Genomic DNA, 18,667 nt, shown 5'->3' on the forward strand with positions numbered 1-18,667 from the left:
AACTATGAGCTACCTAGTACACAGAGGGAAACAATTCAGCAGCAGCTTTTATGGTAGCTTATATGTGCAGCTTTTGTTGAAGGAATTGGGTTTTCTTTGAAATTTTCTTAAAAGGTTCACCCTAACTACTCAGGGGAGGGAACATCTCTTATTTCCATAGAGAGATAACCCTTGGGAATTAGATCATTCCCTCAATTCAGGATCCTGAAGCCTCTGCTTCTGCCAGGAAATCAACCCTAATCCTTCACTTTTTACCCTTTAGTCATCTCTTCCAGTAGCTACTTCCATTTTTGGCATAGTAAGAAAAAGGACAGTGTAAGGAGACTGTACATCAAACCCTCTACTATTTAGGTGTATTAATAATGAAAGTTACATTGTAAGATGTATAAATGTCAAATCACTATGTTGTACACCTAAAACTAACATACTGTATGCTAACCATATTTTAATTATAAATATTCAAAAAATAAATATGAAATAGTTGAGATCACCAAAAAGTGACTGCAGAAAGACCAAGTCCTGTGGTGCTATAATACTTAGAAGTTAGAGACATGAGGAAAAAATCACGAAAGTAAATTAAGAAGGACTGGCCAGTGAAATGAGTGCAAAAACATGTTCATAGTGATGAAATGCTTCAACCGCCATTGATAAGCTGAGTAAAATAAACATTAGAAATTGACAACTGAATTTGCAACACAGACATCATAGCTGTTTTACTGAAGAGGTTAGAGACAGTTTTAAAAAATCATCTTTCAATTAATGAGTATGCCTTCATAATATTTTTTTTTCTACAGGGGTTTGAGAAATATATATTTTCTGAGGCCTTGAAAATCTGACAGGGCAGTTGCGGTGGCAGAGTATGTAAGGAGAGCAGCTCTGCGGGCTCCAGTTGTAACATTCGCTGGACAAAGTGGTTTCTGTGAGGCAGAGTTGCTATGATGTTCTCTTTCAACATGTTTGACCACCCAATTCCCCAGGTCTTCCAGAACTGCTTCTCCATGCAGTATTGCTGCTTCTCCATGTCCATGCTCACAGGGCTTAATGACAGGTCAGATGTGGAGAAAGGCAGGAAGATAATTATGCCACTCTCAGCCCTCGATCAACTTAGCCAACTCAACATTACCTACCCATGCTGTTCAAACTGACCAACAAAAACTCAGACAGCATGACGCATTGTGGCATGCTGAAATTTGTGGCTGATGAGGGTATCTGCTACCTCCCACACTGGATGATGCAGAATTTGCTGTTAGAAGAAGGGGGACTGGTTCAGGTGGAGAGTGTCAATCTGCAAGTGGCCACATACTCCAAATTTCAGCCTCAGAGCCCTGACTTCCTGGATATCACCAACCCCAAAGCAGTATTAGAAAATGCACTGAGAAACTTTGCCTGACCACCGGGGATGTGATTGCCATCAACTACAATGAGATCTATGAACTGCGGGTGATGGAGACCAAGCCTGACAAAGCTGTGTCCATCACTGAGTGCGACGTGAATGTGGACTTTGATGCTCCACTGGGCTACAAAGAACCTGAAAGACAAGTCCAGCATGAGGAGTCAACTGAAGGCAAAACTGACCACAGAACAGAGGATATGCTGGAGAGCTGGGCTTCCATGCCTTCTCCGGCTCTGGGAACAGACTGGATGGGAAGAAGAAAGATGTAGAGCTGAGTGCCTTCCCAATCAAGCCTGGAGACATTAAAAGAGGAATTCCCAATTACGAATTTAAACTTGGTAAGATCACTTTCATCAGAAATTCACGTCCACTGGTCAAAAAGGTTGAAGAGGATGAAGCTGGAGGCAGATTCATTGCTTTCTCTGGAGAAGGATAGTCTTTGCATAAAAAGGGAGGAAAGCCATAAATTGAGACTTTTGGATGATTGAAAGATAAAATGATCAACTGCAAAAAAAAAAAAGAAAAAGAAAAAGAAAATCTGACAATATTTTTGTTCCTTTCATATATGAAAGAAAAGTCAGTTGAGCACAAAATTCTTAAATTAATCCTTTCCTTATAATTCTGTTTCTTCATAGTCTTATGGAATATAGTGTTGTAGAGAAAGCTGAGAACATCCAGAGTTTTGTTTCCTTATAGGTAACATGATTCTTCTGCCTGAGTCCTTTTATTATAATTAAAAAGTGGTGTCAGGTAGATTTTTCAGTTGACTATTATTAGATGAGGCTAAATGTTTAATTGGAATTTTTAGATTTAAAAAATCTTATTATTATTTTTTTGTTCCTTTTCCAGTGGTTTATTTTACAGCATACCTAAGTTGGATATGTTTCAAATTATCATTTGCATATTTTCTTCTTTTCCTCTGCTTACAGGGTAAAGATCACATCACTGATTTGTCTGCATGGTCTTTTAAGTACATAATACCTCTAATATAGACTTAAATTCTATCAGTGAATTTTTAATTTCTTTAAAATCTTTCCTTATACTGTTCAACTCCCTTTTTATCTAATCCTGAGATTTTTCTATTCTACTTTGAATTTTCTACTCAACTTTTATCAAGATCAAACTCACTCTCTTAACCCTATGGCAGAATAGAAAATATTTACAAAATTTTCTTCTAGCTAATTTTAGTATTTAACTCTTTCTTTGACTTAGGGGATAATATTTATTTTTTATTCTGTAACATGTTTTTCATAAATTGCTTAATGACTATTTTGTTTTCTTTCACCTTTATGAGGTGTACCAATTTAGCGTTTGCCATAGGCTATTTTATGGACTTCCTTTGTGCACATTTAACTGACCTACAGCTTCAAGATTATAGTGGAGGGCAGGTTGATACATGTATTATACTTACATGTTTATATATGAGTACATGAGTGTATGTAGCTTGATATTCAATTCCCAGTATCAAACGGGTCTTCATCTAGTGGTTGGAATCTTCTAGGGATCAGGTGACTTCACCAAAAATCAATTTATTAAGAGCTAATAATACTCTATTTACTGAATGACTGATTTGCTAAATAACTCATTAATGAGTAGCAATAGTTAAAACTTCAAAAAACAAAATCTTTGTTTCATATGGAAAAAGATTTTACATATTTTTAAATTTTTAAAAATATTTTCTTTTGGATTTGTTTGGGCTAATTCTGATTTTTCAAACCGTTTGAATTTAATGAAACCTTTTAGTTTAATTTATATTTACTATCTCAACTTCTTTTTGTCACCTTTGAATACAATTAAATTCAAAATCAGAATTTTAAATTATTACTAGTTTATGTTTTGGCAGTTTTAATTGCATAGTAACATGGGATTATAAAAATGAGTATGCAACCTGAAACATACGAATCTTTCTTAGTAATAAATGAAAAAAGTATGAATGTCCTATAACCTTTACAAATTTTTGCCAAAACACAGAAAACTCTTACTGTTGGCTATAAATTTATAGGGAAATGAAAAATTAAAACTAATATTTATTACAATGTAATTAAAAAAATTAGAAACATTAAGATAAAAGTATTTTCTTATTTATTTGTAAGAAAAACTATTGAATAGTTTGAACAGTACTCGCCTTCTCCTCCTCTTATAAATGAAGGTAAGGAGTAAGCACCTTTTCTATGCCTTGAATGAATTTCACATTTTAAGACTGAATCAATTTTCAACACTTTATCTAGACATTTTTTACTGGATAACTTTCTATGGGACATCTTAATCCTTTTCATTACAACCACTGCCCTCATTTATGTTGATAAATTCACCCTCACTAAATTCCTGACTTACTATCTAGAGTCTTTCAAATGACAGCAGTGTCAACATTTCCATGGTTAGGTTTTTCATCTATAACTCCATCTAAAACTTAGTAGGAGATGGCCCTGCTCCCTGGGCCTTTAGTGAGAGTGCAGCCCTGATGATCTCTGAATCTCCTTCAGGGTCATTCTTCATTTTTCTTTAAAACTAGCATATATTTGCAGCTTAATAGGTCTATGATCCTGTCCTATAGAATCCAAGAAATCCTACGACCATTCTTCATTCCGTCTTGCTTTCTCTGTCCCCTTTAATTCAAAATGACAGGGTTTCTTCTAATACAATCACATCTCTTATTCCTGGCTTCTGCTGAAATGGTTGATTAAATCTATGTGGTGCACTCATGATCTCTTTACCGAATGGCTGTTCAGCCATACCCTTAGTGTTCCCTTCAGAACAAACTTTATTTTTTGCAATATAGATAGGCTGAAATGTTTTCAAACATCCAAGTTTTTATTTTTTTGCTTAACAATTCTATCTTCAATTCATCTCTCCCCTTTAATACTTTGCTTAGAAATTTCCTCTAATTTCATCACTCACAAGTTCTATCTTCCACAAAACCCAGAATACAATTCAGCCAAGTTCTCTGCCACTTTTTAACAAGAATTGACTTTCTTCCACTTTCCCATAACCTTTCCTCATTCCCATCTGAGACCTCACCAAAATGACCTTTAATGTCCATTTTTCTACCAACATTCTGTTCATGATTACCTATGTATTCTCTAAGAAGATGGAAGCTTTCTCTTCAGCTCTCTTGAGTCCTCACCAGAATGGCCGTTAACATCCATATCTTTAGCATGTACCTCAAAACTCTTTTAGTCTCTATATATTACTCAGTTCTAAGGCTACTTCCACATTTTTAGATATTTGAAATAGCAGGCACCCCACTTCTTGGTACCAAAATCCATTTTAGTCAGGGATTTCCAGAGAAACAGAAGAAACAGGATATATATAGAAAATGATTTATTATAAGATGTTGACTCATGTAATTATGGAGGCTGAGAAGTCTCATGATCTGCAGTTGGCAAGCTGGAGACCCAGGAGAGCTGATGGTGTAGTTCCAGACTGAGGCCAAGGGCCTAAGAACCGGGAGAGTCCATGGTGTAAGTTTCAGTTCAAAGGCTGGAACAAGACTCCAGAAATGATGAAGGCAGGAAAAGAAATGTCCTAGCTCATCAGTCTGGCAGGAGTAGTTTCCTCTTACTCAGTGGAGGGTCGGTCTTTTTGTTCTATTCAGGCCTTAGATTTGATGAGGGCTATGCACATTAGGGAGGAATCTGATTTACTCAGTCTACTAACTCAAATGTTAATCTCGTCCTCAAACACCCTCACAGATATACCTAGAATAATGTTGCACCAAATATCTGGTCACTCCATGGCCCTGTCAAGTTGATACATAAAACTAACCATAACAGTGAGCCAATTATCTCTTCTTTTGATTATTCATTTTGGTAAAATGTCATGTGGGTTGATCTCTGGAAGGCAAAAACGTAACATAACTACATGCTTTGTTCTTTGTACATGAACTGAATATCAGATATCCAGTGAAAAACTATCAACAGACTTTGAGAAAATATAATTGATCACTGATAATGATGTGCATCTGTTATATAAACTTTGCTGCTGAAGGGCTATTTTTTTCTGTCATTTCTCTCTTTAGAGAAGTCCAATTACAAATATATTAGGCTACCTGCCTAAAATTGTCCTACAGCTCTACATTTTCCTCTTCATGATTCATTTTTAATAGTTTCTAAATGTATCTTCACTGTCATTAATCTTTTTTTCTGCAACATATAATCTATTAATCCCATCTAGTATGACTTTTTTTTTTAGTGGTCGATCTAGTGAGTGTGAAGTGGATCTCACTGTGGTTTTGGTTTTTATTTCTTTGTTGACTAATGATGTTGAGCACATTTTTGTGTGCTTATTAGCCATTTGTATACCTTCTTTAGACAAATATCTATTCAGATCTTTCATTTTTCACTTGGCTTTTTCATTATTGAGTTGTAATAGGTCTTTATACATTCAAAATACAAGTCCTTTATCATATATTTGACTACTATTATTATTTTGTTGGGTTAAGAGAACATATTCTGTATAATTTCACTCATTTTAAGTTTGTTAACTTGTTTTATTTTCCATCATATGATCTATATTTGGGAATATACCATGTGCACATAAAAATGTTTGGCATTTTGGGGGCTGTAGTGTTCTACAAATATTAATCATATAAAGGCAAATTTCAGTGTTAATAGTTCAAATTTATATCTTGACTAATTTTTTTTCTAGGTGTTCTATTAATTACTGAGGGGGTGTTAAAATCTATCATTGTGGAAACATCTATTGCTCCCTTGAATGCTCTCAATTTTTGCTTCATGTATTTTTAAACTACTGTTAAATACACAAACATTTTTAATTATGTCTACCTGAAATGACCTTTTATCATTGACAAATCCCTCTTTATCTCTGACAATAGCCTCGATCTTTAATGCTATTTTTTCTAATGATATTATAGCTATTTCTTGCTTTTTAAGCTGTGTGTTTGGGATAGTTCTGTCCATTTGTTTACTTTCAACATATGTGTGTCATTATACCTAAACGGTATCTCTTAAGCAGTATATAATTTGGTCTTTTTTTTTAAATCTACTCAGAGAATCTCTGCCCTTTAATTGTAGTGTTTGGACCCTTAACATTTAACATAATTATTATCACTGGGTTTCATTCAACCATTTATAATATTTTTGTTCTCTCTGCTGTTGTGTTGCTGTTCCTTCTTTATTGTCTTTTAAAAATATAATTTAAATAATTTTTAATACTACACTTTAATATTCCTATTGGGTTTTGAACTATATTTCTCAACATACATACCTAATCTTTCAGAATTCAATCAGAATATCATACCTTTTCATGTAAATCATAACCACCTCGTAAGCATATGGATTCTTTGGATCACCACCCTTCCCCACATACACACTATACTTTATTATAGTTTTGTAAATTTCCTACGTTTTATATATTTATTTTATTAAACATTTATGCATTACGTCTGCATATACTAAAAACCCCAAAGGACAATGTTATAATTTTGCTTTAAACATCCACAGGCTTTTTTTTAAAGAACTTAAGAGGATAAAAATACTCTTTTATTTTTATCCAGGTATTTACCATTTCTGATGCTCCTAAGTTGCTCCTGAATATTCAAGTTTTCTGTTACTATTATTCCTTTTCCCTTTGAAGAACTTCCATTACCATTTCTTGTATTACAGGTCTGCTGGAGACAAATTTCCCTTAGTTTTCCATTTATAAAACTGTCTTATTTTGCCAACATTCCTGAAGAATATTTTCACTGGACACAGATTTTTGGGCTGACTGAGCCATTGTTTTAGCTTTCAAATCTTCTGTTGGCTACAATTTCTGATGAAAAATCTGTTGGCATTTGCACCATTGTTCTTTTGTATGTAAAGCATCACTTTTCTCCTGTCTGCTTTCAAGATTTTCTCTTTATCTTAGAGTTTCATATTGTAATGTATCTAGGCATAGTTCTCCTAAAATAGCCCTCCTGGGTCTAAAATGCACCTCAACATGCCTCATCTCTTGATTTTCTGTTATATCCAATATGTCAGTCCTCTAATTTTGGCCTTCCCTTACTACCTACTTTCTCCACTCATAAGCTGTCAATGTTGGGGTGGTCAGAACTACTGATTTACAAGTTGATTTTACAATACAACTGAGCCATCAGAGCTCTTCGGCAATACTTTAATTCTCTCAAAGGACTATTCCAAATAATAAAATGCCTAAAAGAGAGATACACATTAAGACAAAAATACTTACTGGCTACACAGGATATCAAAAACTAACTCCCTCTAGAAGGCACCATGTTAAATCTTTTTTAAAGTGAATAATATATCTTTTAAATAAGTTTGAAAAGTTTCAATTTTAAAATGTAGAGAGCAGAACTGATAAGATAGTTATAATTTAAGGGGTGATTTCACCAATTAGACAAAATTGTCCAATCTTTCTGAAGTTATCAGAGGTCTGCTCGATTAGTGGATGTAAATTCTTTTTCTCAGAGATACTCAAGGTATTGGTCAAACTAGTAAATACAAGTGTTCACATATTCTTAGAAAATAATCTGATAAATGTATGTCACCAAGATCAAAGACTAGAGATGCTTATGCTAATTGCCTTTCAGCATGTATTTTCCCTGCTAATGGCCATTTCTTATGGATATACAGTTTGTAATCATATCAATAAGTTCTTTTATAAAACAACTAGTCCTGATAATACATAACACTGTTAAACTACTCTGAGAGTGGTTCTCTTGGGAGCCACCTAAGGGTATAGCCATGCTCTTAGATTTCAGAGCAACTCCAAAATTCTTCAGCTCATGTTCATCCCAGGAACCACTACCCCCTTTTTTCTTTTTTTATATAGTTATCATGGGATAGTCAACATTACTCTTTCATTTTCCATATAAGTAAACATTCCATACTTTTGTATATAAGAATAGTTCTTTAGGGGGAGAAAATAGTAATTTTGCTTAAAAATATGACTGTTCATAAGCAATAAAAAAATCAGGATTTATGGTACACACTTCAAAAATGAAGACAAATGGTATAACTACTGTAAATATACTTAAGGATTATAATTTAGCTAATTTACAGTATCCTACTAGTTAAATACACAATTGTAACCTTCTAATCACTAGTGCCAAGGGATCACATAAACAATCTTCAACAACTGTCAATACTGTCTACTTTTCCTTTCCCATAATTCTCTGAACTAGGAAAGATAAATATATAAAGATAGAATGGTTTTCATTAAAATAGAAAAGATAGAAATTAGACAACACTGCATCCTGTACAGCATCCTGGGTCCCAACAACCCTCATGGAAATACTGAGTTACCCATTAAACTAACCAAACAGAGTGAAGGTTTTTCCATGGATAAGAAGCACCCACTTTATTCTTCTGGAGGAAAGGGAATGTTATAGTTTCCTGACTCTTCCCACTGCTCGAGATTCTGTGTGTTTGCCAGCTAACCTTGTCTAAGTATACATCGTACACCTAGCATATTTCTGAGGATTTACTGGAAGGGAGGTGAGCTACAGGTCAAATCCCAAGATTCTCTGACCATTTGTCTAAAACCAGGTCCCAGACTTCCTTGAAGTTTCCCTTAATAAACCCGCAACCACATTTGTATTTGGGAGGTTCTTACATTAAACACAGTCAACACCTTGATCCTTGATGATTTATCATTTAGCCAGTAACCATGAGGTATATACTTTTTTATTTTTTGTAATTGGGGATCATAGATCTCCATACATATATAGGTATGACTTTACTGAACACAATTTGTTCCTTTTGAGCATTATCATGGACTTAGGGTTTTTTACAGATTCAATTGGTTCCAGTTATTATAATCACGGTCTTCTTTTTCATGTTTAAATTATCAAAATTTAGCCAATATAAAGTCTTTGAAGCTGCCATCTTTAACAGTACTTCCAGACATCTTGAAAAGTATTCTTGCTTTTTCACGACAGTATGTTCCAGACCAGTAATATTTTTTTCCGACTGCAAACATGCAAGCAATATTCTCCAAAGAATTCTGGCTCATTTTATTGGACAACAGTATTTGCAGAAGGCCAATAAATAAGGTATTTAGACTCAGAGGGATGTAGTTTCCTCCCTAAAATAGAGTATTTTAGAGCACACTGAACACCCAGATAATGTTTTCTAAATAGCATTGCCCGTTAAAAAAAAATTAAGGCTCCTTGGAGAAATGGCTCGTTCTACGGCTGGGAAAGGAAATGTACAAGCTAAGTGTAAAATATCTTGTAACAGAAAGAAAACATGTTATCAAAAAATGAGATATCTAGAAACAAATTTAACAAAAGAAGTAACAAAAGAAGTGCAAGACTTGTACATTAAAAATTACAAAACATTGTTGAAAGAAATTCGAGCAGCTCTAAATAAATGGAAAGATATCCTATGTTCATGGAATCAAATACTTAACATTATTAAAAAAGCAACATTCCCCAAATTGATGAAGAGATTCAGCACAATCTACACCTGAGCTGCATCTTCCCCCTCCCCCACCCCAGAAATTGATAAGCTGATTCTAGTATCCATATGGAATCCACAAGGGACCCAAGAAAACCAAAACACTGTTGTAAAGAAAGAACAAGGTCGGAGGATTCACACTTCCCACTTCACACTTAATACAAAGCAACAGTAAGTAAGACAGTGTGGTACTTGGTCTAAGGATAGACATATAGATCAATGGAAAGGAATTCAGAGACCAAAAATAAACACTTAAGTCTATGGTAAGTTGATTTTTGACAAGAGCAGCGAGAGAATTCAGTGGAGAAAGAAGAGCATTTTTCACAAATGGTACTGAGAAAACAATATCCACATGCAAAAGAATTAGTTGGATCTCTACCTCACACCATACACAAAAATTAACTCAAATGGATCAGAGACTAAATATAATAACAAAAACTATAAAACTTTTAGGAGAAAACATAGGAGTAAATCTTCATGACCTTGGTTTAGGCAATGGTATCTTAGATACAACACCAAAAATGCACAAGCAAAGAGAAAAACAGATGAATCACACTTCATTAAAAATTTTGTGCTTCAAAGGGCACAAACAGAATGGGATAAAATATTTGCAAATCATATATCTAACAAGGGACTTTTATCCATAATATATAAAAATCTTACCATTCCAAAAAAAAAAGTTAAGAATGGGCAAAGCATCTAAATAGGCGCTCCTCTGAAATAAGATATACGAATGGCCAATAAGCACATGAAAAGATGCTCAATATAATATATTAGAGAACTGCAAATCAAAATCAGGAAAATACCACTTCATATCCACTAGGATAGCTAAAATAAAAATGACAGACAATAAAAAGTGTTGGTGAAGATGTAGGGATACTAGAACCCACATACATTGCTGGTGGGAAGGTAAAATGGTACAACTGCTTTCAAAGAGTTTGGCAGTTCATCAAAATTCTAAACATAGAGTTACCATGTGACCCAGGAATTCCATCCTAGGTATATAACCAGTAGAATTAAAAACATTTGCTCACACAAAACCTTATACATGAATGTTCACAGAAACACTAATCACAATAGCCAAACGTGGGAATAACCTAGTTGTCCATCAACTGATGAACTGATAAACAAAATGTGGTATATCTGTTCAATGGGATATTATTTGGTAATAGAAAAGAATGACATGCCGATACATGCTTCAACAAGGATGAACCTTGAAAATATTAAGTGAAGGAAACCAGCAAAAAAAAAAAACCCCACACATGTATTTATGATTCTATTTGTATGCAAAATCTAGAACAGGTAAATTCATAAAGGCAGAAATCAATTAGTGGTTGTCTAGCACTGAGATGGTCGGGGTGGGGAGGTGAGCATGAATTCGGATGACTTTAAATTTCATTTCGGAGTTTGAAAATGTTCTTCTAAAATTACATAGTATTGATGGTTGTACAAGTCTGTGACTATATTAAAAACCAATAAACTACATGTTAAGTGGGTCAGTTTTATGGAATGTGAAATATATTTCAATAAAGCTATGAAAAAATGCATAAACTAAATTTAATGAGAAAACAAGACAAGCCCAATTTTAAAGAAATTCTATACAATTGAATTATACACTTCAAAAATGTCACTTTAATAAAAGACAAAGATAACCAATGTCACACTCAATAAACTTAAAAAAATAAAAGTAATTAATTAAAAAAAGAAACCACAGTAAGATATAATTACGTTACTACAATGTAGAAAGTTAAAAAGATTGGCCACGTCAACTGTTGGTTGGCGAGGACTGGAACGAACAAGGACTCTCTAAACTGCTGGTGGAAATGTAAAATGGTACAACCAGTTTGGAAAACAGTTTAACAGTTTCTCAAAGCGCTAAGCATACATCTCTTAAATGACACAGCCAACCCACTCCTAATGCTTACCAAAACACAACTCTAAAACTGCAAATTTGCATAACCCAAACAATGGAGAGAGTTTCAAATTTGTGGTTTCTTTTCCTTCACAAGAAAGTATTATTCAGATGTCTAATGACAATAAAATATTGTTAACTGTTAAAAAAAATTTTTTTAAATAATGAAAAAATAAAAGACAAAGAAAGGCTAATGAAGTAGTCCAGATTTTAAAAGACTAACATATCTTGTTCGACAATTAATGGAATGTGTGACTACACAAGAAAAATAATTGTTATAAAGAACAATTGGAACAAAGAGACATATTTTGAAAGGGGATTGCACATATTATTAGACAGTAGTATTGTGTCAACGGTGAATTTCTTGACTTTCATAATTATACTGTAGTAATGTAAGAGAATATCCTTGTTTTTATAAAATACACATCGAAGTAAATAAAGGTAAAGGGTTATGATGTCTGCAATAATTCTTAAATAGGCCAGGAAATCAATAACAACAGTAATGGTATGTATACAGAAAGACAAAGTAAACATGTAAAATGCTAAAAATTATGAATTAAAGGTTAAAGGCATAGGAAATTCTTCTGTAAGTTTGAAATTTGAACTTTTTATTTTTCGAAAGTAAAAAATATTTTGAAAAATAAAAACTTAATTATTTAATTTTCCTATAGTCAATTTCATCTTATTGACTTTTATTACCATGGTTAGAAAAGATTTACCCATACTTGGATAATAAAGGATTTCATCCAAGTTTTCTTCTAGTACCTATATGGTTTCATTTTGTACATTTCCATATTCACAGTTCAATTTGGATTTTATTCTGGTGTATGGTGTGAGAAATACTTCATATATTGCTTTTCCTATATGTCTATCTAGTTTATCCCCAACACTACTGTTTAAAAGTCCTTCGCTTCCCCACTGATTTTAAATGCTAGTTTTACAAATATGTTTGGGTCTAATAATGAATTTTTAAACTGTATTTCAATGGGCTGAAACCACTGTTTCAATTATAGAAGCCCCATTATATATTTTAATATCTGGAAAAGATAGCCTCCCCTTATTGCTTGTCTTTTTTCAGGATTTTCATGGTTATTTTTGCTTTTTTTGTACTTTCTAATAAACTCGATCATCTACTTTTCTTGCTATAAACAAACAAACAAAAAACCCAGAGGGCATTTGTATTGAGGCTTAAATTTCAATTTATAAATTTATTTAAGGAGAACTGACCTTCTGATAAGTTTTACATCTGAAAAAATAATATGCTTTTCTATTGGTTCATGTCTTCTTTGAAATAGTCTGGGGGGCGGGATTTTATTTTATCTCATGTTGTTTTAGGCATTTTGCATTAAGTTTATGCCTAGATGTTTTTTGTTTTGCTATTGAAAATTTAGCCTTCTCTTCTATTACATCTTCTAACTGCCTATTTCTGTGTCTATGTAAATCTGTTAATTTTTTCATGTTTAGTATATAACCTATTTAAATTCTCTTAATGTTTTCACTAGTTTATCCATTAAGCCTTTTGGGGTTTTTGGATATAGAATTACCATCTGCAACCAAAAATGGTTTACCTCTTCTTTTCCAATTTTTATGCCTATAAATTCTTTATGTTGCCGAAAATGTCCACGGCAGTATAGGAATCCTTATCTTTTCCTGACTTAGTGGCAATGCTTCTATGGTTTCACCCATTAACAAAGATATTTAACAAAGGAAATTAGATGAATACAAAATTGCAGGAATGGCTGTAGGAACAGGTTCTAAAAAGACTCTTTTAAAATGACTCCCAGAACAAAATCACTGAACATCTTGAACATGCTGGCTAACAGCAATAGCCAAGAGGAGCAGAAAGGTTGCCTTCATTTCACTTCTTCCTTCCAGATTTTGCAGGATTGCATTTTACTGGAGGGATTTAATGTGCACCCACCCTAGCAGCAAGAGATCCAGGAAATGCGATTTTTAGCTTCCCAGGCTCTTCAGCACAAGACAGCACAAAAGAATGTAATTTAATAGATGCTAAGTAAGCCAAACAACTCTAAAATCCCTCTAATTCCTCAATCACAGATAGGAAAAATCTCTATGCATTAGTAAACTATTCCTCATTTCTATTCAAGGTAAGGGTATGAAAGAATAATTTCAAGGTAAAGAATGTGATAACAAAAATAAAATATTACTTAAAAAATCCTTTCCAGTTATAGAATTGTGAAACCCAAGAAAGGCCATTCAAGACCTAATAAAAAACAGATTTTTTTAAAATATATTTTATTCAAATATCAGTCTGATCACACATGGTCCAAGAACATTCAAATAATAAACCAAAAATAAACAGTGGTCTTCAAACATTATAGTCAATGACGCCATGCTTGCCTATGATTTTGCAGACATAAAACCACATCTACATCTCAGTGGCCACCAAACCATTGAGCAGTTTCTTAACTGTGAGCTGTTTGAAGCTACCAGTTTGAGCACTACTGACTAGTTTTTTAAAGCTCTGAACAGCTGAAGGCATCTCAGCAGGGTTGGAGAAACCAGCTCAAACTTGACACAGTGCCAAATGTGGTTAATTCAAGTTAGTTGCAATAGTTCAAACTATTAATTTTAGTATAGAAATTCTACAAGGATTCTGTTTACTTGTTGATATGTTTACTATGTATCTTCTCATTTAGCAACACCAAAACCTGATGCCCCTTACTAAATTTTGAATCATCTAAATTTCCTCTTCAGAAAATTCTAGATATGGACAGTAAATAGTTGATGGCAGTCTAAATTTTTCTATTAACTCTTGTTCAGAAAAACCTAATGGCTGTTTGGTTTACATTGCAAGCCCTTTCTTTAAAAACTGTTTTATCAGAGAGGCAGTTTTTTTTAAGACCAGCAGAAATATTTTTTATATAATTTATTTGTTGCTTCTGTTGCTATTTTTTTAACTAACGTGTTTTGTATATGGCCTGAAACTATTAAACAAATAGAACAACCTTTAAAACAAAAGAAGTTTTAAAATCCCTTTTCCTTCTAATTTGTATATTTCTATTTGTTATTTTATTACACTGCCATCTGGTTATGAATAAAATGGGTACCTTAATTATGCATGTACGTATGTATGTCCGTTGATTTTGTTCTAAAATAAAGCACATCATAATCCAAAAGAATTGTAAGCTTTCTTCTTCCTACAAATACTGAGGAAACCCTAAGAATCAATAAGAGGTTTAGTAAACTTACTGATATCAATGACTTGTTTCTTTTTGATGCTTCATAGCTATTTGTGTGTCTGTATATATGTACTCGGTCTTGGTCAGTCTTATATTTCTTCTAGGTGACAACAGTAGACCTTAAATATTTTTCATCCAAGTGGAAAAGTTAAAAATGCAATCATATTAAAATCAAGTCATCAAGGCAAATTCATAGAGACACTAAGTAGATAAGAGGTTACCAGTGGCTGGGGAGAGTGGGGAGTTTTATTTTTTTTAATTTCTTTATTTAGTTTCAAGTAAACATTGGTTAGACATCTATATAGTTCATAAAATGATCCCCTCAATTTCTCCTTCCCTCCCCTGACCCTCTGCTTAGCCAATGTATTAATGCTAACTGCATTCCCTATGCTGTGCTTCCCATTCCCGTGACCATCTATCAGCACTAATTTGTACTTCCTTAGCCCTTCACCCCATTCTCCCAGTCCCCCAAAACCCCTCCCCTCTGTCCGACACCAAATTGTCCACTATATTTGTGAGTCTGTTTTTGATTAGTTTGTTCTTTTTATTCCTTAGATTCCGCATATAAGTGAAATCATATAGTGTTTTTCTCTGACTTAAATACCTTCTAGGTCCATCAAAGCAACATCTTTTTCCATCTCCTTCCTTTTCATATATAGGGGTGTTGTTTTCTTATCCTTTCAGCCACTCTATTTTTTGGTTGGAGCACTTAATTCTTTTCCATTTAAGGTACTTATTGATAGGAATGTAGTTGTTACCGTTCTTTATTCCTATTTTTGATACATTTTTTTTCTCCTTAAAGAAGTCCCTCCAACATTTCCTGTAATACTGGCTTGGTGGTGATAAATTCCTTTTGCTTATTTTTGTCTGGGAAGCTCTTTATCTGTCTTTCAACTCTAAATGACAGCTTTGCTGGGTAAATTATTCTTGGTTATATATCCTGGGTCTTCATCCTGTCAAATATTTTTTGCCACGCCCTTCTGTCCTGCATAGTTTCTTTTGAGGAATCATCTGCCAGTCTTATGGGTGTTCCCTTATAAGTAATTATTTGTTTTTCTCTTGCTGCTTTTAATATTCTTTGTATTTAATCTTTGGCATTTTAATTATGATGTGTCTTGGTGTGGGCCTCTTTGGATCCTTGATTTTTGGAATTCTCTGAGCTTCCTGGGGTTTTATGTCCCTTTCCTTCAGGTTAGGGAAGTTTTCCATCATTATTTCTTCAAACAGCTGTTCAACATCTTGATTTTCTTGTTATGCCGATCAAATGATATTTGGAACCTTAATAGAGTCCTTTATCTTCCTTAAATTATTTTTATAGTTTTTGCATCTTTTTTCTTGCCATTCTGATTGAGTGTCCCGATTGGCTTTTCTGTCCTCTAGATAGGGCATTTGATTCTCTTCTTTATTTACTTTGTTTATTCCATTTAATATACTTCTTGCCTCAGATAATGTGTTCTTCATTTCGGACTGGTTCCCTTTTATAATTTTCATTTCCATTTTTATGTTTTTTTTATCCCTTTGTTGAAGTTCTCTATACTTCCCAAAGGTTCACTGAGCATCTTTATAACCAGTGTTTTGAACTTTGCATCTATTAGATTACTTGACTCCATTATATCTGGATCTCTGTTCTGTTCTCTCATATGGTTTCTGCTTCTTTGTCTTCCCATTTTGGCTGCCTTTCCATGTCTGTTTCTATGTACTAAGCAAATTCCTAAGTCTCCCAGTTTTATTCGTGTGGATTTGTGAAGTAGATGACCAGTGGCACAGTCTTGAGAGAGGTTCAGCTACAGGCCAAACTCAGCACAAGCCTCTACCCGTCCGAGGCCACATGTTAAGATTCCACAGATGCTGTGCTTATAGTTGCCTCAAAAGGCCAAACCAGAAACCAAGGCCAGCTGCCTCTAGTATGAGTCTAGGTGCTGCTCTGCAAAGAGCACCTGACTCTCTGAATCTATACCAGGATGTGGCTTAGATGGGTCTGCAAGTTGGGGGAGACAAGGTTTCAGGGAATCTTCTGGGCAAAGCGACCTCTGTTATCCAGTTTGATGATGTCACGGCTAAGGCAGCACTGTGTCCATGCACTGGGAGAGCGGAGGGCTCAACAGGGAAAAACGGATACTGCCGGCACTTCTGTACAAAGCGAGTCTTACCTCAGCCCTCACTCCAACAATGTCTCCCTGTAAGTCCCTGGTACCCTCTGCGCACAGCTGAATTGGCACTGGTGCTCAGAGAGAGCAGGTCCGTCACTCCGAAAATCCGCTCACAGACACAGCCCCTTTAAGAGGCTTCTGCCGCTGCCACAGCCTCTGCTGCAGCCTCCACCTCACTCAGCTGGAGACTGGGCAGCCCCGCGTCCTCGCCCCATTCTACCTTCTGCCATTACAGGGTGCTTTCTTGGACTTCTTCCTAGTTGTATGGCTTGCTTGTTCCTCTAGATCTCAGGCGAGTTTTCCTTGCTGCTGCTCCTTGTTTCCATCCAACTTTGATTTGGTCGCCAGAGGGACTAACAGAGCCTCTATCATCTACGCCATTTTTTTTTCTAGTATCAAGAGTGGGGAGTTTTGTTTAATGGTTATAGGGTTTTTGTTTGTGGTGATAAAAAAGTTTTGGAAACAGCAGATTGTTGCACAATAATGTGAATGTAATTAATACCACTGAATGGTATGCTTAAAAATGATGAAAATTCCAGGACATGGAAGCAACCAAAGTGTCCTACGATAGACGACTGGATAAAGAAGCTGTGGTACATATATACAATGGAATATTACTCAGCCATAAGAAGAGATGAAATACTGCTATTTGTGACAATATGAATGGACCTCAGGATAATCATGCTAAGCAAAATAAGCCAGACAGAAAAAGTTGAAAATCACATATCACTTATATGTGGTATATAAACCTAAAAGCATCCAACGAACAGGACAGAGACTCATGGACATGGACAATAGACTCATGGTTACCAGAGGGTATGGGGGAGGGGGGAGTAGGGGAGGAGGTAGATGGGATAAAAGGGGTCGAATATGTGGTGACAGAAAGAAATCTAACTGTGGGAGGTAATCACACAATGCAAGATATATATATGCCTTACTGTTAAAATGTACAGCTGAAACCAGATTTCATTAACGATGTCACCATAAAAATAAATTAATTTTTAAAAATGACGAAAATGGTAAAATTTATGTTATGGATATGTTACCACAATACTACTGAATGGTTAGAATGATAAATCTTACATATATTTTAACCACAGTCTTACAAAAGTGACATTGAAAATTGTTATATTTAGTTAATTAAGTTGTAAACAATATATCATAGTCTTAGATCTCCATTTCCAAGCTAGATTTTATCTAACAATTTCACAGATATATAATAATTCATCTCAATTATGCTATAAATTGACTGTTTATAAATCCCTGAAAATAAATTATTTAAATTATAATAAGTATGGTAAAATCTTTTAATATCAGCTAAGTCAAAATACTGAGGATGAGGCATTGAACAACTAAAAACCTAAGAGACTTCTAAAAGATAATGGGTATCAGTCTTTACTGGATAGAAGCCCTGTACTATGCTGCAAGGGAATCTTCAAAAGTGAAATGATGTATAAATACCAAAGCTTATATAATTATTAATAACCATGTGCATCTGACTGAAAAGTGATAAAAATATAAAAGTATAAGAAAAATCTCAAGAAATAAGAAAATAATTTTACCTCCTGAATACATAAAGCTCCCTTCAT

At 34.3% G+C, this 18,667-nt stretch overlaps 1 protein-coding gene and 1 pseudogene across 16 annotated transcripts in view; one reads left to right on the forward strand and one right to left on the reverse strand.

The window, feature by feature from the left end:
* BAZ2B (bromodomain adjacent to zinc finger domain 2B) overlaps positions 1 to 18,667 on the reverse strand; it is a 287,601-nt gene that overhangs the window by 240,034 nt on the left and 28,900 nt on the right. The gene's annotated exons all lie outside the window — the stretch shown is intronic.
* LOC102883424 lies at positions 768 to 1,840 on the forward strand (annotated as a pseudogene).

The sequence above is a fragment of the Pteropus alecto genome, unplaced genomic scaffold (genome assembly GCF_000325575.1).
Source record: "Pteropus alecto unplaced genomic scaffold, ASM32557v1 scaffold3, whole genome shotgun sequence".
NCBI classification, from domain to species: Eukaryota; Metazoa; Chordata; class Mammalia; order Chiroptera; family Pteropodidae; genus Pteropus; species Pteropus alecto.